General features: G+C 46.6%; 1 pseudogene; it reads left to right on the top strand.

The window, feature by feature from the left end:
- Positions 1-324: 324 nt before the first annotated feature.
- LOC147659409 (uncharacterized) overlaps positions 325-23,765 on the top strand; it is a 40,505-nt pseudogene continuing 17,064 nt past the window's right edge.

Below are 23,765 nucleotides of genomic sequence, written 5' to 3'. Positions count from 1 at the left end.
TTTTTACCCTGCTTCAGGATAATGATATCGATGTCCTGACTCTATCAGAGACCTGGATGAATGATAACTCCATGCCAGATATTATTGCGGCTCTCCCAATCAAATATGACGCGATATGGCATAACCGTGCAGGAAGTGCACGTAGGGGGAGTAGCGATTCTGTTCAAAAAGAATCTGTCAGTAGTAAGATTATTGTCAGAAACAGTGGATTTATCCGATCTGTTAGGGGTAAAGATCACCTTGAATAACTCTTGCTTGGTAGTCTTGTCGGTCTACCGCCCACCTAATTCTACCCCATTATTCACTGATCTATTTGCCCCCATTATGTCTGACCTCTGCACGAGATACAAAAAAATCGTGGTAGTTGGAGATTTTAATCTACATTGGGAAAATCCTCATAAGGATCTGGCTACACGCCAACTGAATACTACAATGTCCTCTCTGAGCTTCAAACAACTTGTGGAAGTACCCACGCACGTCAAGGGTCATACCCTCGATCTTGTATGGACCTCCGATCCAAACGTAACTCTTACAGGTGTTTTACCATGCATATGGACCGATCACTATTTAGTGAACTGTGAGGTCCATATTGATGGACACTCAAGTGATCTGTCTCGGGGAGTTAGGAAAATCCTTAAATGGGACAAGGTTGATTTAAAAACCCTGACCGAGACATTTCTGAAAGTGGCCCGACCCTTTGGTGCTGGAAGCAACCTGGATCTGGAATACATGGATTTAACGTGGAGCTTGTGTCAAGCTATCGATCTGATAGCACCTGAAAGAACCAAGCCCATCAAAGGACCAGGAAAAGGAGCCCCATGGTTCACCCCGCTCTTTAGGGAGCACAAACGGAAGCTTCGGGCTTTGGAGAGATCCTGGAGGAAAACTTAACATGATATAGCTAGGGATCAGTATAAAGCCTCCCTTCATAGTTACAAAAAACTTATATTACAAGCAAAGGCGGAGCACTGTGACTTTTAAATTTTTATCTGAGCTGAGCAAGAAACCGGAAAGCTCAGAAACCACCATAGATTGTAATACCTTGCAGGGATATTTCCTAGAAAAAGTGGAGAACATCATCTCGGAAATAAAAAGTAATACAGTGAATGGACCTGTCCTACACCTTGATCTCCATAATTCCACGGACTGTACTATCATGGAGTTTCCAGAGATTGATGTGTTGAGCTTGGAGCAATTGATGGGTAGAACTAAATCTGGTTCCCCTGCAGACCCATGCCCCCCTAGTGTATTTCGTGTGGCACGTCCCATTTTGGAGGAGCGTATCATTTCTCTCCTTAATAGATCTTTAGGAACGGGGCATCTACCTGTTGAATTTAAGGAAGCGCGAGTTAGGCCCCTGTTGAAGAAACCCAGCGCGGATCCTGCGGTCTTGAAGAACTATAGACCAATCTCCCAGCTGCCCTTTCTTTCTAAGATTCTAGAACAGCATGTCCTGAAGTTTCTATCTCTTCACGTGGGGTCTCATTGTTTACTCCACGAGCGACAGGCAGGGTTTCGAGCACATCACAGCACCGAGATGGTGATGCTCTCGGTGCTGGATGAATTAAGAGGCATGGCAGATATCAAGAAACCGAGCGCCCTGAATCTTTTAGATCTGTCAGCGGCGTTCGATACCGTCAGCCATGCTCTGCTCCTGGAAAGACTAGACAACTTCGGGGTTAAAGGCGTAGCTTTTAACTGGTTGAAATCCTTTCTTCTGGGAAGAACACAGAGGATACAACTAGGGGATTTGATATCAGACGTGGGGACTTTAGAGTGTGGGGTGCCTCAGGGCTCTGCATTGTCCCCACTACTGTTTAATCTATACCTCCAACCTCTGATTGCATCTCTGGCCAGTATGGGCTGCAGAGTTTTTAATTATGCTGACGATACTCAGCTTGTACTGAGTATCGATAACACTGAGGCCGCGCAGCTTCAAGCGCAGAATATCCTGAGGCATACGGTCGGGTGGATGACTAGAGATCTGCTGAAGATCAATCCAGACAAGACTGAGGTATTGGTAATTCCATCTACCACCTCACCTTGGAGCGATCTTTACTGGCCACAGGAGTTAGGGCCAACTCCAAAGTCAAGTGCAAATGTAAAGAGCTTAGGGATTAAGCTGGATTGTGATTTGTCAATGGGCAGCCAAATCTCCGCTGTTGTTGGGAGCTGCACGAACATCATCAGGCAGTTACGTAAACTAGCACCCGTTCTTTCTCAGGCCAAGTTGCGAACAATTGTAGCGGCGACCATCATGTCAAGAATGGACTATGGGAATGTCCTTTATTTAGGCCTCCCTAAAACTCTGATGAACGGATTGCAGGTTGTGATGAACGAGGCAGCGCGACTGATTTTTAGACTCCCCAGAAGGACCAAGGCTTCTCCTCTATTACAGAGCTTACATTGGCTCCCCACAAAAGAGAGGGTAGAGTTCAAGAGCCTATGCACGGCCCATAAGGCAATTTATGGCCATGCACCTGTCTATATTAGAGACTGTCTGGAAGTGTATAGTCCAAAAAGAACACTTAGATCTTCTGATTCTCAGTTGCTGATCTGCCCTCGGTACAAACTGGTAACCAAGGGAGGGAGAACCTTCTCTGTGTTGGTCCCTCAGCTATGGAATAAGCTGCCTGAGGGGCTACGCAGAGAGGTGAATCTCCTGCGGTTCAGAAAGTCCCTAAAGACATTACTGTTTGGGAGGGTCCTGGGTGCAATGTAGGCTGGCTGCTGCACTATCTCTTTGTGTGATACGTAGTTATTGTATGAATTCCATCGATTTCCGAGCGCCTAGAGACCTGCAGGTGATTGGCGCGATATAAATCTAACAATAACAATAAGTCAATATGGGTTCTCTGTAATATCATATGCGGTCGACACACAGGTAGTCGTCGCAGCAACCAATAATGTGGATGGTATTGCAGATCTTTTTAACAACTGTATGCGCCACGTTAATGCTTGGATGCAATCCAACTGTCTTAAGCTGAATTGCAATAAGACAGAGATACTGCTGTTGGGCACCAACCCCTTGGCTTGGTCTTCGAAGTGGTGGCCTTCAGAGCTGGGCGAATGTCCTACACCCGTTTCTAAGGCAAAAAATGTTGGGTTTATTTTTTACCACAAGTTGACTTTTGATAGCCAAATTAACTGCCTTTCTTCCAGCTTCTAGGCCATCCTTAAAATGATTAGGAAGATTTGTGCCTTTATTCCGCCTGAGGCTTTAAAAACAGTTGTAACGGCCTTTGCCGTCTCCAGGCTGGATTATGGCAATGCGCTGTATTTGGGGATCCAAGCTCAATTCATGAAAAAGCTGCAACGACTGCAGAATGCTGCAGCTAGATTGATTCTGAATATACCAAAATACGAGTCTGTGTCCCGGCAGCAGGATACATTGCACTGGCTTTCAGTCAGGAAGAGAATAGTATTCAAAGCCCTGTGTATCATCTTTAAGGCACTTCAGTGGAATGGTCCCTCATACTTGAGAGCGCATATAAAATGTTACGCTCCATCCAGGAATCTCAGATCTGCACAACAAAAATTGCTGCAAATCCCCAGGTTCAAACAAGTGTGCTGGGGAGGCAGGAGTTTCCTGATAAGAGCTGCCAAATCTTGGAATCTTCTTCCTTTAGCAATTAATAACAGTGCGGATCTAAAAACCTTTAGGAAGGCTGTAAAAACATGGTTGTTCCAGTCTGACCTCTAGGCTCACACATACGCGAGTTCTATATCTGTCTAGTCCTCAGAGCCAAGACGCCTCCGGGCATTCGATGCACTATATAAATGTAATTCAACTCAGATATACAGATCCCCTACGGGTAAGCGGCGTAACGATAGTCTCCGCGGTGCAGGCAGGGGGGCACTCTGTGCTTCAGGTGTCCCCCTCCGGCACTGTGCATGGGCGGCAGGCTTGAATGGGTCATGGGGGTCCCCTCCATGCAACTTGCAGGGGGCCCCCTCAAGTTTCGTTACAACACTGATTGAAGGAGTGCAGGTCCTGCCTGAAGGCTCGTGCAGCTAAACGGTGCATGCTCGTGCACTTGGCGCTGAACTGCTGCCTCCGCAGTGCCGCTGCGGTCGAGTCAATTATGCACGTGCTGCGTGCGCACGCACAGTCCATTAATGCATCATGATCTTGGGAAGGCCTGGAGCTGAGGAGGCCACGTCGGCCGCTGAATCGCCAGTAAAGGTGTGCATCGTCACTGATTCGCACTTTGTGAACTACAAGCGGCATGTTTTAAAAAGGGTGTGCATTTTTGTCGGTGATTCGCACACCATGCGGGTCAGAGACATATGCTAAAGTGCGCGTCACAGTGATTTGCACACCTTATGACTGCAAAATTACAGTGCCGTATTTAGATTCCAGCATACGGCTAGTGCGTATCCACGGTGACGTGCACACCTTGTTAGATGTTATAAGCTAACTGGATTACATATAATAACTGGATTTTTTGAGTCATTGGGGAACATTAGCCCTCTCATTCCTCAGCTCTGCTATGGTATTAGGTAGTAGTAAGTGTCTGTTTGGGAATCACTTTCCAGGTTACATAGCAGAAGGATTATTGTAGTGCATTTAGTTGTAAGCGGGCATTTCTTGCTCCTAATAAATACTTATCACCAATACCTGCATGTGTCATCATCTGTAACAATGATGCTCCAACATGTTGCCACGACAACCAGAAGCCTCTTCTGAAACTGACCCCTGCATATCTCTTCCTTATACAATTTTTTTATACACTCCAGAAAATACTTGCCATGTGAATCACACAACAAATGTCATGAAAGATATGAGTCTTCAGAATTCAAGAATGTGTATTTCTTTGACATGCGGAGCTTTTACATTAATAGGTCACATTATTGCGCTGCATTACCTTAGAAAACATTCTTGCCCCTGCCCAAGTGTCAGTGCTATTATTAGTGAACTAAGAGACAAGACAGTTGTTAAATGAACCCTGTATGCAACCCAGATTCAGGGCAGATTCAGGGCCGTGCGACTGGTGCAGCTGCACCTGTGCTGACTAGGTAGAGGCGCTGTGTTCTGAAATAACTTTTTATTTTGAGTGCACCTGCGGTTTCCTTGTGTCCAGCAGGTTTCAGGCAACAATAAAAATGCCAAGATAAGGCAGGTGATTAATGTTTCTGCTGGAGAGAGCTGGAAGTTTTGTCCTGTCACAGTTTTGACTCCTCATAAAGTAGCTCAGAGGGTTAATATGCTGCTGCAAAGAACCTGTACATGCAGATCACAGAACAGTAATCCTCATTGGTTTGTGTAACATTTCCTATAGACTGATTTACACACATAAGATTCATTGCCTCTGTATAACGTGTGTGATGTAAAGTGCTCTGACACCCTAGGGTTGGCATGAGTAGCGCTATAAAATAAGAACAATGCGTGTGAGACCGGGGCTGTGTAGAGAGGAGTGACTGTGTTGGAAGGTGATAGTGCGGGAATCTGAAGAGAAGGCGGTCATGGGGGGGGGTGGGGGTCGGGGGGGGCACCAAAAGCTGCTATCTCTATATTACAAGAGCGCAAAGTGGCCGATGCCTCACGCCCTCCTCATGATCTCATTACACGTGAGAAGTCATTGCACTCTTGTGATCAAAAGGAAGAGACGGAGCTCACATTTAAAGTGATTGAAAGTGATCCTGGCGCTGCTTTTGTTCTATTCCCTGTTAGACCCGTGTACACAAGCGGCTTCTTGCCTCCACTGTCCTGCCTTTTCCATAATAACTTTTACAGTGGTGCCCTTTTGCACAGTTACGCGTGTGACAAGGATCGGTTAGTTTCTAAGAAACTAATCCTATTTATTATGCATGAGGCTTCTTATAACCCTATCTTGATCCTCTGTACATGACGTACAAGAATTACCATCCAATGTACACGTGTCATCACTGTCTTCATCCCCGAGCGGCAAGGCTATGTGCCCGGGGATGACGACAGCGATGTTTATGGAAGCAACAGAATCGCCACAGCCAGAATAATCCTTGAGCACAGACTGTGTCACCTTTTCAAAGCTTTCAAAATCACTCAATGGCTATCCCTAATTGGAAACAACAAACAAATATTTTTTTCAATTTCCAGCACAAGGGTTTTTTCTTTTTATAACCTCATCAACAGTTCTCTCCATGACCAATTGGTCACTTTGCTGTTGTGTATCCTACTTCTAAAATAAATGAATTCTAAAATGAACTACCATCAACAGCACACCCATCGACTAGATCAATTAGTATGGCTCTAATTAAGTCATTTTTAATGTTGAAGAGCTTACAGCATGGAATAAAAGTTATGAGCAAGTAAGCTTTACCAATTTTTAATTGGTGAGGATTATTTTCATTTATTCTCACGGGGTCCTTAAACATGTGCATTGTTATAGCACACATAGGAAGTACAGGCACATTTAGGATCTTTCTATTGTTTGATTTCATTGGGTTGAGGTCTTGTTTTCAAAAGTGCACACACATTTCTCTTTTTTGGAAAGAAGGCAACCAATGATGAGAAGTGGGCTTGCTGGCGAGTACCAGTCATCCCCCCCCCCCGCCCCCCCCTGGTGTTGCGACCGTGAGGTGCTTTCTTTCCTCCCGACACTTTTTCTAGTCGATGGGTGTGCTGTTGGTGGTAGTTCATTTTAGAATTCATTTATTTTAGAAGTAGGATACACAACAGCAAAGTGACCAATTGGTCATAGAGAGAATGATGAGGTTATAAAAAGAAAAAACCCTCGTGCTGGAAATTGAAAAAAATATTTGTTTGTTGTATCCAATTAGGGGCAGCCATTTAGTGATTTTGAATGCATTGAGTGGGGGGAGCTGGCTGTCTTGTTATTTTCCCCCTTTAGCTCCTATTGTATTGATGACCTTTTCAGAGCTGCCAAGCGTCTCAAGGTCATGGGCTACACCATCAGACGCCTCTGACTGTTTAGACAACAATGAGGTTCATTCTGAGACTTTGTTAAACTTCAATCCCAGCATGCAAAGTCCACAGCTGATAGGTGCACCCGTGTCATGTGTGACACCTTCAGCCGACGTCATATCTGCATTTTACCCACCAGGACTTTGCTTGGTAGGATTTTTTGACAATAGCTAAACCGAAAAAAGATTACTATATGTCCCACAAGGCACTTTGCTTTCCTAAAGGAGGACTTATTAAGCAAGCATTAGCACTGCCAATAGGTCACTGATGCCTGTAGACCCAATAATTCACCATACATGCACTCTGTTGCTATTCTTTGTACTCCAGCATCCATCCATCAATCCACTGACTCATCCTTCCATTCACCCTATGAAACAACTACAAAAAAGACACACAAACTCAAGAACACACACAAGATACATTAAAAAAATACAAGTAGAAATAAGAAAACAAACTGCCTTCTATATACGGTGCGCATATGTTTGTAATAGCAAAACTAAACATAGCAACAGGTGTCCATCTTGCAAAGGTATTGTAAACACTGTGCCCAAGAAGCCGCGCGGCAGCGCGCGCGCGCACTTCTCTACCCCCGAGCGCGCAGTCCCATGTGTGGAGCGCACACAGAGGGCAGGCACATCCCGTGAGAGTATTCTGTGCCACCACCGCTTTTAAGGCGCACGAAAAGCGGGCATTTCCAGACGGCAGGAGACGGCGGCGAAAGGAGCAGAGGTGTTTCCATGTGGCCACTTGCGTTATGTATTTCCCTGAAACACCTTTCTTTGCTGTATTGTTTTGTAGTAACGCGAGGCTGCGGGGGAGTTGAGTGTTTTTATTTAAGAATCCATGTTAATTGCAGCCCCTTCACGAGCGGCGATTAGCATGGACATTTAAATAAAAGCACTCCATCTCCCCCCAGCCTCGCGCTACTATCAGAACAATACAGCAAGTTTAAAAACACTGCGTGCATTTTTAGGCTAATCTGCCTTGTTTGCCGCCTTGCTGTATTGTTCTGTTAGTAGCGCGAGGCTGGGGGGAGATGGAGTGCTTGTATTTAAATGTCCATATTAATCGCCGCTCGTGAAGGGGCTGCAATTAACATGGATTCTTAAATAAAAGCACTCCATCTCCCCCGCAGCCTCGCGTTACTACAAAACAATACAGCAAGTCTGCAAACAAGGCAGATTAGCCTAGAAATACACACAGTGTTTTTATATTTACTGTATATGGTTTGGTAGTAACGCGAGGGGAGATAGAGTGCTTTTACTGACAATGGGGACATGCAAAATGTCTCAAATATCAGACCCCAAAATTAAAATGCCTCTGGGAGGTGCCTAGTGAATCGCCAGATTGCCATCTAAGAATTATTACTTCTCTGAATGTATTTCCATCACTGGAGCGGACTCACGCTCTGAGAGGCCGAGCAAGAGCTGCAAATATGTCAGACATTTTAAACTCGGCGGGGTCACGTTCCCTCTGCCCAGCTGTCAGTGTTGTTCAGTGTTACACTGAGATTTGCGGTAATATAAAATCCGTCACTGCCAAGGTTTCAAATTGCTTATGTGTGACATTTTCATAATTTTATTCTAATTACGAGTGACATTCGACCACTATGAGTGACGTTTTTTCACGAGCAAAATCAAGAAATGAAGACAAGGGCAACATATAAATATCGTAAATCACACCCTTTTGAGCAACAAGAAACTCTTACAAGATCTTAAAACTGTTTTAAATCACCAGAAATTGATGGGCACTAACCTAGTTAAAAGCAGTAACTCACAGCTAATTCTCATTAAATACAGTTTTGAGAATATGCAGGGCTCATGCTCTTTCGTGAAAACTGTTACTAAACAAAACGCTAATCTTGCTCCAGCACTCCATTATTCACAAGAGTGATCTTGACGTTTTTATTGGTGCATGAAAACTCTAGGACACACAAATAATTCTGCCCCACAATTGTCAAACTTCTAGGAGTGTGATGGTCAGTAGTTGCGTGGCTACTATCATTGGCAGCATAAAAGGGGCAATGGGTGGGAAGTTCCTCGCTGCCTGCGCGTTGTTTTTGGCACTGTTACTGGACTCGGTACAGCCGTTCAGATGCTTTTGTGGGGGGTGGGGTGTTCACATGATACTGGGTGAAAAGGATGACTCTTGCTTAGCCCCATCACACCCACTAATCATCGCTCTCTTAGTTTTTTCCTTGATGGAAAGGCACACTCAATCGATGCTTCTATCCACACTGCTGAATCCTTCTTACCCCCGAGCCATTCAGGAGTTCCCAGGCCAGGGTTCCACCGCCAGAGCACAGTGCCGGAGGGGACCCTAGAGCTTGTGGAGAAAGAAATGTGCCGGTACCTTAGGTGGTTTGTCGCAGATGGTTGAGCCGCTACATAGTTCACAGCAGGGCTCTTCGGAGTTGTAAATTCCTACTGCGAAAAGAAACAGAAATTGCCCAATTCTCCATTAACAGTGCTGCACTCCCGGGATTCTTACTTTGCGCAGAACAGTAAGAACTCAACAAATCCACTACGAACCATATAGGCGCGGCGCAGAGCGAGCTCAACTGCAGTTTCCGCTGTAATAGCTGGAAACGTTGCCCCGCCCACCCGGTATCTAGTCAAACTATGTTGATTTGCCAAATTAAACTCTGGCTGAGACTCAACCTCCATGACAATGAAGTCAATATTTTTGCCGTACCGCTCGGTAATTTTAACAATGTAGCCATCCCTGCCAGCTACAGAGCGAGCTACCTGAGCAAGCCCCCAAGCATGCCACAGCACAACACAGGCTGCCCTCTTATACCAAATAGTCAGTGGTCCTTAAAAGCGCTGCTTGAAAGCTGAGGAGGCACTATAATGCGTGACAATGCATTTCAGTGCGGTGATGCGGACCACCACACTGAAATGCGTTAGTCGAACGCATGATCATGCGTGATACTTGGCAGGGTTGACACTATAGTAATGAACAGCATCATGCCCCATAGTTTGAGTTCTGCTTTATGAGCAGACACCCAGCATCCAATGAGGTTTGTAAAGTTGTTGTGCAGTCCTCAGAGGTCCGATAGGGCTGCAGAGTCTGTAGAGGAGAGCACAGCATGGGTCCTACTTACATTTCTTCACCTGGGCGTGTTAATAGTTCTTGGAAATCAGAGTTTCACTAGAAAACAAAATATGGCCGGCTGTGAACATTAACCCTATTCACTGGAGTGGAGAAGTGTGGCTCAATGGTTAGAGCGGCAGACCCTGATGCAGAGGTCTAGCCCGGGACCAGGGTTCAATTCCCTGCCTCGGCAGGTCTTGGGCTCAAAATTCCACAGACCTGGTAATTCTCGCCTCGGTGCCTATTCCAATCATGGAGTCCCACTCTGCAACTCCGGGCAATAGCTTGCTTAATCTCCACAACGGCCCCCACAACGCTAAGGATGCCTGGCCTCCACCTTGGGGGTGCCCAGGAGTGGACGCCTTACAGGGAAAGCCAGGATGGGTTCCACAGCAGTATTCGTACAAGCGCCTTGAGACCCTTGCGGGTGAGTAGTGCGCTATACAAGTATCAATTTACAATTCACTTCTGCTTAAAGAAACAAAGCCTAGTCTATGCCAGTTTACAGTTAAATGTGTAGGAATGCATTAAAAATAGAAATCCTGTATAGCAGCCAATTTGCAAACCGGCCTTAAGGCCCTTAACGTGGCGCTGTATGTGTGAAAATGCACCATCTTTTCACTTTTCTAAGTAAACGTTTAGAGTGACATTTGGCGCTGCACATGCACGTGGTCTGGTTCCTGGTGCACATAGCCATGGTTGCAGCGCACAGAGACCCTCCACTGCCGCACACAGAGGAAATAAATTAGAGGGAACATTGATTGTAAATAGTATTTCATTGTTTTAAAGTTTATGCGTGGCTGTCACATTTAGAACCGATACATTGGCCACATTGGAATGTTAAAATAATGATCTAGTGTAGTCAGTATCATTCCATAATGAACTGGTTTTAAGAAGGTGGCCGCGTGGAATGCGGAGCTCAGCATATAAAAAGAGCAGCAAATAAGCAACTTTTTTGCACTGCCCGGAGAGCTGTAATGTCCTCTTAAACAATGAAATGAAAAGAGGGGAAGCAAAGAAGTGAAAATTAAACTATAAAAGGAGAAAATTCAAAACTAAAGCACTGAACAACCAGCCCTGATACTGATGGGCACTCATTACCAGGCGGATGTGTACGCGTGATCAGAAAATACCATCATTCACAGGGCAAAAGAGCCAATGACTGAAACCGGCCAATCCATTACCCCATGCAGTACACTGTCATGGATCGAAGCAGAGTCTAAATGACAGACAGCCCAGCGGCAGAACAGAGCTGATCTAATGTATCTATATGGATATATATTTATATAAATGGATGTATGTATTATTTAATTACTTTTTATGGTAAGATCATGTCAGACATCTAAGAAGAGATTATAGCAAGAATTATTACAGTGCAAATCTTAATCCGCAGCAAAATCATCCCTGTAAAGTTAATCTGACATATTGATTGCCAAAATACCGGTCTGTAGCTTTAATACAGAGGAATAGCAATCCACTCTTAAATGCCTTTTGATTTCAATGTATGCTTTGTACAATTAGTATGTCAGGCCTATTGCTTTTATCTTAACTTCTCATAATACACAGATAATACCTGTGGTGGCCAACTTTTTTATCCTAATGAACCAATCGGGTAAATCGCTGTTATCAATGAATCATCACCGTAACCAACTGAGGCCTCCTTCAGAGCAGAAGCTTTCCCACAAGGCAACCATCGGACGTACAGTCATAAAATTACATCCTAAGCTTCAAAGAGAGCCTGATCAGAATTATTCTTAAAGTGCATATCTTCTATCGCCACCGTTTGTTCATGTAGATCACTTACACAAGCCCTTGCCTACTACAGTAACCTATGAATTACATATAACAAGTATTTGCCTACAGGCTTGAGCGCAATGTAATAACAATCCATCCTTAAAAGCCTATTGTCTTTAACTGATGCTTTCTACAATAAGTAGGTCTGTCCTACTGGCTTTCTCATAACGCTATCTCAGAAAATGGGAAACCCAATAGACCCTAGGAGGCTAGGGCAATCAAGTGAACAGGTAAAGTGTGTCTACAAGGGACTTGTTCAAATGTTTATTTTTGACGATTACAAAATTACATTAAGGTAAGCTCTATGAAAGTCGCTTCCAATTGGAGTAATTCAAAAACAATTCTGTTAATTAATCACTGAATCAATCATTTGTATAAGGATATAAAAGTTAGAGAACAGATAAGCGAAACATGGGTGTGTATGTTCAAAAAAATCTGATTTCTGTTTCTATTGATTACAAATCATTGGTTATCAAGGGTACAAATATGAAAATCAACACAATGTAGCCAGAAGAAAAAATTACACAGGATTAGATAGTCTTCATGGTTACAATTGTAAACACCTTTTTGCAAAATATTTGTTGGCAATCTGAAAAGTTTACACAAAGCCAAAATTGCCTGTGGTACAATCATTCGGAAAATAAGTGTAATAGTAGACCGAAATGTCAAGCCAAAGCTGAAAATCCATGTAGGTTAATGACAGCCCTCCTCCAGTCTGTGATGCTGCCAGAGAAAAATACCATAAATTATCTAGTTATCTAAGACACTTGAATAGCATTACAGCGTCATGTGTGTACCCCTGAAAGTTCAAGTCTAGGCAGATGGTAAACAAACAAAATGATCACTCATCCCCGATCTCCCCAAACGGGTCCACACTCCCCGGGATACAATGAATGTATCTTTACCACATGAATGCATCTTTACCACACACCACGCATATCGTTAAAATGACATGCCTTAGGGAAAGCGGTGTTGGACTGTAAAGTCCAACGCTTTTCCTACTGTTGCGCAAACTGGAGTAGTATTAGTAAATTATACTGCTCCTATGTCCAGAATTTTCCCTAAGTATGCCGCTGTAATGAAATGCATTGTAAAGGAATGTGTGGCGAAGACGCATTTTTTGTAAAGGCTGCGGAGTAATGGCATGGGTGCTAAAAGCATGCCTTGTTCTGCCGTACAACCCCTCACTGCTAAGTCCTGGAACAACGTACTCTTTCACCTTGGAAAAAGAAGAAATTATTTTATTTTATTTGTTAAAATCATAAATGAGTGAAACATACCACCATGTGGTACACAGCAACATATAGAGTAAAACAAGCCTCCCACGTGCTGGGCAGCATTGCACAAATATACATGAGTAAAAACAGGAAAAGCACTTTAAAAAGGCGAGACATGCCCACGTGTGCAGGACAGCATTACGCAGGTGTACATGCGAAGTAAAAACCAGAAAAACAGTTTTAAAAAGGGGAAGGATGGCCCTCACATTAGATGATTGAGGCCAACCAACGACTATTATAACAAGGATGCAGCACGGGTTTGAACTTGTGCTTGATTAAGTGTCTGTCCCCCCTGTCTCTAATAAAGTGCTTAAAGTGACTTAGAATAAAAGGGAGAGGAGGCTGCCAGGAGTATCAAGAAACATCTGGGTCCGGCTGCAAAATGTCCACATGTTCCTGTTTTGCTGCAGCCTTTTTTTCGAGCTCTTGAGCTGCAAATGTCAGGAATTTAATTGTTTTGCAGGAAAGTTGGATCGAAGACCCCATGATGCATTTTATCACAGCCGCTCTGCAGGTCCCGACTTGTGTTTCCTTTAAGATTGGCCTCAGGAGGATCCTCCTTAAATTGTGTAAGGCCTGGCAGATACATAATAGGTGTAATAGCGACTCTTCTCCCTTGTCACAGTATCGACAATCCAGAGATGGCCAAGTACGTAACCATTTGGGGTGATGTCTTTGATCGGAACCACCTCATTCTTAGTTTCCTATTATAGTGATCTCTGAAGCATTCTTGTAAATAGGATTGTTTCAGTTGTTTGTACGTTGGCATCACAATCCAGGCATGACTTTTGCCAGCCACTAATGCTTTATCTGTTTGCAATAATGTTTTTTTGTTGTTGTTTTTTTTTTAACCTTTTTTCTTTATTGGAAGACAAGCATCAAACAGTAGTGTCACAAGTACAAAGCATATGAATATTTAGTGACAGTGCAATGCAGCAGCGCGCATAGAATGTCCAGGTGTCAAGTCCAGTTGGGGAACAAGGTAGGCAGGGATGGGGTCACGATATAAGCAAATACATGAGGTGCAACACCGCCGCACAGAACAGATAAGTACATCAATAATGCGGACACCAAACATGCATCCCCATAGAAAAAAGATTAGCAACAGCACAGTGGGAGCACACCCATAGTTCAACAGTCCTTGAGTGGAGGCATTTCACGCATCATAACAGAGGAGCAGGCAATGAGTCCCCGCCACCCTCACAATGATCATACAGTGTGACCTAATCAAGGAAATAAGCAGTAGGAGAACGAGACCTTCCCGGTCCCTGTGTCATATGGCGTGTGGTAGAGAGCAGTGTAGTCCCATCAACCGGAACCCTGTCAACCTACCCCAACCCGATCTTCACTGTCCGAATCAGAATCCTGCAAGGCCCTAGTAAGTAGGTATACCTGCAGTGGGCTCCAAAAGTCCTTAGGCCTACAGCACATAGGCATCATTTCTGCGTACACATTAAATTGGTCCTGACAATAAAGGACATCCTTCAGCCAGTCCCCGAACCGCGGTACCCTGCCCCGTCCCCAACAGCAGGCCACTCGCCGTTTCGCTAACAGTAAGGTCACATCCACAAATCTACGGTAGAGTGCCGGCACCTCCTTGGTATAATCTAGCAATAGGACCATAGGGTCGAACAACACTCCATCCTCAGTCATGACCTGAAGGGCGTCATGAACCTGCACCCAGTACTCTGAAATGGCCCCACACTCCCATGCCAAGTGCAGGAAATCAGCACCTGGCGCATGACAACGAGCACATCTATCGTCTTCCGCTAACCGGAACCTGAGTTTCCTAGCTGGAGTGTAATAGTATCGTTGTATGAATTTATAGTGTATGATTTTAAGACGGCAACTAGAGGAGATATTGGCTGTCACACCACAACAGTATGCCCATTGTTCATCAGAGATAGAAATTCCGAGCTCCACATTCCACTGTTCACGCACCCGACTAGGCGACGTAATACGCTGTTTCCTGATGGCACCATACAACTTAGACACCAAATGACGCCCATCGGAGAGTAACAGAACGTGAAGTGGCAAAGCCACACCCGGCTCCCTAGGGAACTCGGGCAGCAGCGACCTCAGGCCTTGCCGCAGCCGGACATAATAGAACATTTCCAGCGGGGAGTATACTCCACCCCCAAAAAATTGCTCAAGGGTACGGAAGTTGCCCTCACAGAAAAGGTCCCCCCAAGTAAGCATCCCAAGACGTTTGCACAGGCGTTGGAATCCCGCCTCCTGCAACAAGGACAAAGCAGGGTGATACACCAGAGGTAACGCAGGCGAGTAGAGAAACGCAAGATCCAGCGCCTTTGCAATTCGTTTCCAGGCATCAATCGTACACGTCACCGTCGTCTGGTGAGTGTCTATGTCCCCAACATTCCCCAGCACCATGCCCTCCAATGGGAGAGGATGAGCAACCCACTGTTCAGCAGCTACCTGAGGCATAAACGGTGTGGGGCGCATCCAGTGATGCGCATAGTGCGCCTGGGCGCTAACATAGTAAAGTTCGAAATCAGGGATGTCAAAGCCCCCGTTGACATAAGGCAGCGTCAATGTAGACCATGCCACCTGCGGCTGTTTGCCCCCCCAAAACAGACGAATCAGCTCCGAACGGAGACGCGTGAAAAAATACGCCCCAGGGTGGTATGGAACATTCTGAAATAAGTATAGGAAGCGGGGCAACACCACCATTTTGATCAGAGACGCCCTACCCGCCATGGACAGAGGCAAAGACATCCATCTCGTGATGTTATCCGCTAGTTTAGTGATAGCGACGCCATAATTAAGCCTGATCGTCTCCTCCTTGTGCAAGGCCACAACAACACCAAGGTACTGTAGTTCCGAATCACACCATTCCAGGGGGTAGTCAAGTGGGAAGCACTGAACCGCTGCAGTGAGCGGGAAAAATTGGGATTTCTGCCAGTTGATATGCACCCCGGAAATACCACCAAAGGCAACAAACTCATGTAGTATCGCGTTAAGATTTAACTGCGGATCTTTCACATAAAGTGTAACATCATCCGCATACAAAGATATTCCAATTTGGCGCTGGAAACAATTAAACGCACTCTGTTGGTGTAATTGGCGAACCCTACATGCAAGAGGCTCTATGGCAATGGCAAACAGTAGGGGAGAGAGAGGACACCCCTGCCTGGTTCCCCTCGTGATAGGAAAAGGGGAGGACAGTACACCATTCACAACCACCCGCGCCATCGGATCGGTGTACAGCAACTTGACCCATGAGATAAAAATCCGCGGAAATCCCATTCTGCATAAAACATCAACCAAGTAACCCCACTCCACTGAGTCAAACGCTTTCGTAGCGTCTAAAAAAACAACAGCCACCGGGAGTCGGAATCAAGGAGAATAATGTTCGAAGATTATGAGATGTTGCCCGGCCAGGCACAAATCCTGACTGGTCAGGTAAGACTATAACGGGCATAAGTTCAGAAAGCAGCGTCGCCAATACTTTTGCCAGTATTTTAACATCGCAGTTGAGCAATGAAAGGGGCCTATAGGACCCCACGTCTAGGGGATCCTTTCCAGGTTTAAGCAACGAGGTGATAGCAACTTCCCTCATGGACCCCGGCAGTCTCCCCATCTCAAGGGATTCCTCGAACACCTCCCGGAGCACCAGAGCCATAATATCCGCGTAACATTTATAGAATTCTGCGGGGAGACCATCCAGTCCCGTAGCCTTTCCATTATTAAGGGACATGATGGCACTCCTGATTTCATCAACCTCAAGGGGTCTACCCAGAAACGCCCTATGATCGTCGGATAGCCAACAGAGCGCCAAATCGTCCAGGAATCCCCCATACCTCACGTCTCCCGATTGCTGCGAAGTGTATAAGTGTGTGTAATGATGTATAAACGTGTCCTGAATTTCCTTTGTGTCTCTACAGCGTGTGCCATCAGGTAAGACCAATTCCAACACATCTGAACTATGCCTTTGATGTCTCGTAAGTGCGGCAAGTACCTTCCCTGGCCTCTCACCCTCACAGTACCATCTCGCCGTCCAGTATTTCCCCCTATGTTTCGCCTCCCTTGCTGCCTCCTCCTCGTACTCCGAGAGTTTAGCCCTAAATTGATGCATAAGGTCAGGATCAGGGCCATCCAGCATCCCACGCTCTAGCTGTTGCAACTCAGCCTCTATGCTTGCAAGCGTACGAACAATGGTTCTGAGTACCCCACAGCTCTTGGAGATTGTGACCCCCCGGATTGTAACTTTAAATGCCTCCCATATCACTTCCACACTGTCTACGGAACCCTTATTCCTCGGGAAAAAGGCCTCTACCTCCTCGCCTAGCTCCGCCTTAAAAATGGGGTCCAACAGGGCAGAAGGGAAAAGTCTCCAAGGAGGCCGTGGCCTGTGCAGTCCAGGCACCGACAACATAACCCTAACTGGACAGTGGTCTGAGTATGTCCTGGGCAGGTGTGCCACCCCATGTAATCCCGCCACAAGTCCCCTGGAGAGGAAGATATAATCAAGTCTCGCCCAGGTACGGGCCTGTGCTGTGAAATGCGTGCCCTCCTTCTCTGTGGGGTGTACATATCGCCAACTATCAGTCAAGCCTGACTCCTCCACAATGCCCCGCAAGACATCCCTGGCTTGGATATTGTATTGAGGGCTCCCCTCCGATCTGTCCTCAAGAGCCCGCATCGCCAGATTGAAATCCCCCCCATACAACATGTGAGGCGTCCACCCCAAGAATATGGCCCCATAATGTAAGAAAAAAAGCAGGTGTGTCTACATTTGGTGCATAACAGTTCACAAAAAGCACAGTTACCTGCCCAATCCTCCCCCACAACAGCACATATCTCCCGTCTGAGTCTATGCGTGATCCCAGCTCTTGGAATGTAAGTGATTTCTTGACCAGTATAACAACCCCACGTGCGTAAGAGGAGTAGGATGAAAATTTCCTCACTGTGGCCCACCTCCCAGCGAACACATGTGTAGGCGCCTGGCGCAGATGCTTTTCCTGCAGCAACGCCACCTGTATATCATGTCGATCCAGATATTGTAGTACATTACGACATTTCCTGGCATCATTAAGCCCACGCACATTCCAAGACAAAATCGATATCCTATCTAACATCTCGACTGACATCACTCATAAGGAATGTGTGAAAGAGAATGCTGAAACATTGCACCAGGAACAGTCCCCGATTCGAGGCAGTGGACCCTCACCGCTGCATACACCGTCCACCCCGCGCACCACACACCACATTCATCCATGCCGTCTTCCATCCACAAATACAAACCCCCCCTCTCCCCAAAACGAAGAAGAACAATCGTGCAACAGGCACGCGGCACATTCAGATAGCAATACGCAACCAGTACCATCATCAAATAAAAGAGAAACTACCAGTGCATTCCCCCCTCCCCCCGCCCACCTGACCAACCCCAAACTGCCAGGACCTCCAGCCACCCGCCCTCCCCACACTCCATTCATCCATCCAACCATCCAGAAAGCCAAGCGCCCAAAAAACCTTAACAATGGTGGGGTATTCCCGTTGGGGTGTCCACCAGAGGTGCACATTACCACCCTCACACACTATGCCGAACCCCCAGCTGCAAGGCGTAGATCCGACTCAGGCACAGTGTGGGAGTGGGTGCCCGGAGCAGAGTATTATCATCAACCATCGCCTCCACAACCGATTCAACTAACGGAATCCCGGTTCAGACCGGCGCCCCACACATCCGCTCCAAACAGCTATGTCTGTGAAATTCAAGACTCTAAGGGCAGCCATATAAGCGTCAATGTAAAGTGCGTAGTACAGCATTGATGCCGCTCGAAACCTGGTCAGGCGTCCTCCTCCCCTCCCGCCGATCGGTGGCCATCCCGGTCCGCCTCGTCCTGCCGGCCAGCAGCGGCCCGCTCCCTTTTGAGTCGCTTCACAAAGTCTTCCGCCTGCTGCGGATTCGTGAAGAAAGTCTGCTTCGCCTGATGAGTCACCCTCCGCTTCGCAGGGTATAGCAAGGCGTAGTCCACCTGCAGGTCTCTAAGCTTTTTCTTGACCGCCAAGAATTTGCGTCGTTGCTCCTGCACCATCGGGGTGAAGTCCGGATATATGGTGAAACTAATCCCCTCAAAGGAAAGTGAGCGGGTAGTGCGAGCCGCACGAAGAGCCGCATCACGATCCCGATAGTTCAGGAGGCGTGCAATGATAGGACGTGGTGCCGCGCCCGAGGCTGGCCGCGGCCCAAGGGATCTGTGTGCCCGCTCCACAATAAACTGCGTGGAAAAAGCTTCCGCTCCAACCGCACCAACCAGTAGCCTTTCCACATACGTCTCCATTTTCCTCACATTTGTCGTCTCCGGCACGCCTACCACGCGTATGTTGTTGCGCCGACTTCTCGCCTCCAACTCCTCGTTCTTAGCGGCTATTACTTTCAGGATATTGTCCATTCTCGCCAACTGAGTGGCATGAGTGGCCGTAGTGTCGTCATGATCCGAGATGCGCTGCTCCGCTGTGGTCAGGCGCTCCTCATGGACATCAAGTTTTTGCACCACTGCGTCCATGCGCTAGGATAATTTGTCCACTTTGTCCACAATGGTAGCGAAACCTTGCCGCATCTCCAGCATCATCTGCTGGAAATCCGGGGCAGTGGGCTGCGGACTAGCATCAGCTGTAGGCGGGGGGGGGGGATCGTGAGCTCCCTGCTTCCTGTACCAGGCGAGCGCCCCTCCTAGACGCCGTAGAATCAAATGAAAGCTTAGGCTGCCTATTGTCCGGCTTCCCCATGATCATACACTCACAGCGCGTAGCAGATCACACAGTAACGTGGAAGTAGAAGCGAGGGGTCCCACGGGCACAAGTCCACAGCCAACGACCAACGTTATGCACTCAGCAGACCACGCAGCTCAGCAAAGTCCAAGAGTGGGGCGTACTATTCCCACAGCCACGCAATGGCACCAGCACCCCTCAACAGTCACAGCTCGCTGCAGCCTCCGGGGTGGCAGGGGGCAGCCACTATGATAGTATAAGAAGGGGGGCTGAGCGGACACACCAGTGGCTCACCATAGCATAGCACAGCGCAGTAAGAGCAGCGCCACGTACAAATCGTGACAGGGATAGTGCGCAGGCAGCAGTACTCACGTTGTCCCTCAATAGGCAGAGCAGTACAATCCAAGACATATGATGCACAGCAGGGGGTGACAGTGGATAGCGCCGTCAGAAGTGCCCGGCGCCAGTATAGTCAAGGGAGCACACCGCCGAAATATCTAGTATGGCAGGCTCCGCCATACAGCAACTGCTGCAACGATAATGGCGCCAAACGAACGAAAAGGTGGCCCCCCAGAAGCGCGAGCAGCAAAGTCTTCAATATGTCGTCTCACCAGCTACAGACCACCTCCGCTCGTATCTCGCAGAACGCGGGCGTCCAGGAAAAAACCACAGACGGGGGCACGAGCAGGCATGCACGCCCCGCCACTCCCCTCCGTGTAATGGCCCGTCTTCAAATCAGGGGTGAGATCGGCGCCCCTGCCACAGCTCCTCAGTCGCAGTCCAGGGTGACCCCTGTAACACCGCTGCACACCCTGTGCCACCGGGCACCAGCCTCATGTGCCGCCGCCGGTCGCGTCCAGGCAGGCAGCCAAGGAGAGTCCCAGAGGGGGAGGGGACCAGGCCTCCACCCCACGTGTCAAGCAGCGGACTGGAGTGGGCTGGGACGCCGGGCCGCGGAGCGTCTGACTTCCAGAGCGCCCGGCGGTAAATCTTCGGGCCCCTCTAACTCCGGCCAGGAACCTCCAATCGGTGCGGGAATTGGACCGAGTGGAGTCCGCAGCCCACCAAGGAAGAATCTAGGATCAGATTAGGGGACAGTGATGATCAGTAGGATAAGTGGCCGGATGAAAGCTCCGGGCTGCAGGAGCCTCACGGCAGTGCGGCCATGCTGCAGTGCGCCCTCTAGCGCCCCCCTGCAAAAATGTTTGTTTAATGGCTTTGTTAGTAATTTGTTTAAAAGCGAGGTATGACATTGGTGAAGGCCAAGTTTCCTCCAGATCTAGCGATAGAAGCGCTTGCCTAAGAGTCTTACATATGGAATTGGTCTGCCTAACCTGTTTTTCGACCTCCTCCAAACAGTGATGGGCTAGCGTGTTGTCTTCTGCTGCCCTCATTCGCCAGTAATATTTGGCCAAGACACCTTGTCTGGCCTGTATCTGTTTTGTTAATCCGTATTCCTGGTGTATTTGTGCTTGGGAAATATGACGCGGAATTAAGAACAGTTTTTTAACTATCTTGATTGGTCGAGATTTAGCATTTTAGAATCCTTGGTGTTCGTTTCCGAGCCATATGTAATAGAGGGCAGACATTTTGCTGCTACCACCTTTAGTAGGTGACTGGTTGAGCTTCCACTTCATTTTTTTTCTGTATGGTTTTGAAGGCGATTGTAGTTATTTTGATTTAGCTTTACCGAGGTCTAAATGATGTTTGTAGTTTAATGCCGATCTAGTAGAACACCCAAGTATTTATATTCATCCACCTGTTTTAGAGTACAGGAATTTATCCTCCAAACAAATTTTGATTGTTTTTTACGAGTGCTGGAGAAGCATAGGACATTGGATTTTTTGAAGTTTATTGTTAAATAAGCATTTGAGATATACAGCGCGAGTTGTGAAATCAGCCGTTGTAAGCCAAGTGGAGTTTGAGAAAGAAGCACGATATGGTCCGCATATTGCGCTCGCTATAGATGTTTATCCCAATGTCAGTGGGTCACCGTGGATTATACGTAGGTTGCTCTCTAGGTCGTCAGTATAGATTTGAATAGGCTTGGAGCCAACACACATCCTTGCTGTACCCATTTATTGTTGGAAATTTCTTTGTTAGGCGCTGACCGTCCCTTTTTTTAATTTGAACCCAGGTTTGCGAATAAAAGTTAATGATTGCTCCCAATAGGTTAGGGGGGGCACCCCAAGCTTTCATTTTGGCACATAGTTCGGCTTTTGGAACCTTATCAAAATCTGCTTTAAGATCTAGAAAGCATGTATAGAGGATGTTAGAGTTGTCAAAAGCCAGAAGAGTTAGTGCTGATGAATTTGTTAGGGTGCCCATGTGAGCCCAGAATCCTGTTTGTGTCTTTGGAATCAGGTTTTTGCTCTTGACCCAGGTCTCCAGGTCTACCAGTAGTTTGAATGCATAGATCTTGGCCTCAATGTCTATTAGGGCTATTAACCTATAATTGTTTGGGTCCGAGCTTGTCCCTGATTTGTGAATTGGTTAAAGGATGCTACCCCTCCAGGAATCGGGGATATTCCCGGTCCTTAAGCTGTTGCAAAACAAGGGAGATAAGAAGCTGGACCAAAACGTGGGATTTGCCTGAACAAAGCGTTCTGTAGGCTGTTTGGTCCGGGAGCCCCGTCTGATCTCAAGTGGTTTATTATGGTCAAAACCTGCTTTGGAGTTATCTAGTCTTTCATCTATTTGCTCCAGAATAGCTAGCTCGCTTCTTTCTTTATAGGTTTCTCTGTTTGTAAGTTGTGGTTTAATTTGGGATGGCTTTTTTGGATCCACGGCTGAGGCTTCCACTGAGGCAGACTGAGGGTGGGAGGTGATCCGTTTTGCTTGCTAGGACTCCCGGCTTCTGGTATTGTTCTCCAACTGAAACTCGGTTTAAGCTCTGTTGAGATGTCAGTTATACTATCTGTGCGCTGGTCCAGTGTGGTGTTGTATGTGGCCACTCCAGGTTTTATCTGTCATATCTGAGTTAAACTGCCGATGTTTGCCTTTTAGATTTATTTTTGCCCAAAACTGTTTAGAATTTCTCAGCTTACTAGCATGGAGTATGATGGTCTAAAGGTTTTCCTTATATATTTGCTTGACCACCATGATTTCACGTTTTAGCTCCTTTTTAAAATTTTCTTTTGTTATGACTTTCTGTTGTTGGTGGTCCTTTGTTCTAAACTGACCTTAGGTGAGTGTTAAGCCACGTTTTTATTGCCCATATTTTTGGCATATACCACATCCCTCCTCCCTTTCTTGTTGTTTTGTGACCTCTGTACTTGATTTGGTATCTTTTGTTGATGTTGTCTATGAAGGACTCCCTAGCCTTTTCTGTGTCTTGAACTTCTACTGGCGGTGATAGCAATGAGCGGCATGTCTCCATTAAATTGGTGATGTGTTTTTCGTTCCAGTTTAATCATTGTAAGTTGAAGAGTTGCGTGTTCAATGTTAGAGATTTCGCCTGCTCCGACTCTTTTCGGGTGATAGATAATGTCCAAGGGGCTCCTGCCGCGTAACGTGTGCAGAAAGAGGTCTTCCAATGTTGCTGTGCATTTCTTCCCCGTGGTATCTTGTCTGCTTTGATTGGCTGTATAAAGCTTCCTAAGTTTCCCTCCTGTCCTTGGATTAGGTTCATACTGAAGTCACCTGTTATTATCATGTTGGGTAGGTGCTTTTCAGCATTGTAATTGCTGATATTGGTTGCTTAATTCTTTGCCCCTTAAGTTTTCCAGCTGGATGCATATATAGATTCAGAATTAATAGGCCCATGGAAAGTGAACTATCGACTTCAATGCATTGCATCCGCATCCATGTGGAGTCTAAGTCTATATCAATATCTCTCTAAAGGAAGTCAGTGGATATAAAGGTCGATAGCCCTCCTTTTGCCCTACCATGCTGTGCCTCCTTTTGAGCTGGAATAAAATGTTCTTCAGAACCCACGAGTGTTGAGTTTTTTGTCTGCC

This window comes from Lissotriton vulgaris, unplaced genomic scaffold (assembly GCF_964263255.1).
Source record: "Lissotriton vulgaris unplaced genomic scaffold, aLisVul1.2 SCAFFOLD_2627, whole genome shotgun sequence".
NCBI lineage: Eukaryota > Metazoa > Chordata > Amphibia > Caudata > Salamandridae > Lissotriton > Lissotriton vulgaris.
This window is presented reverse-complemented; position numbering and strand designations above follow the sequence as displayed.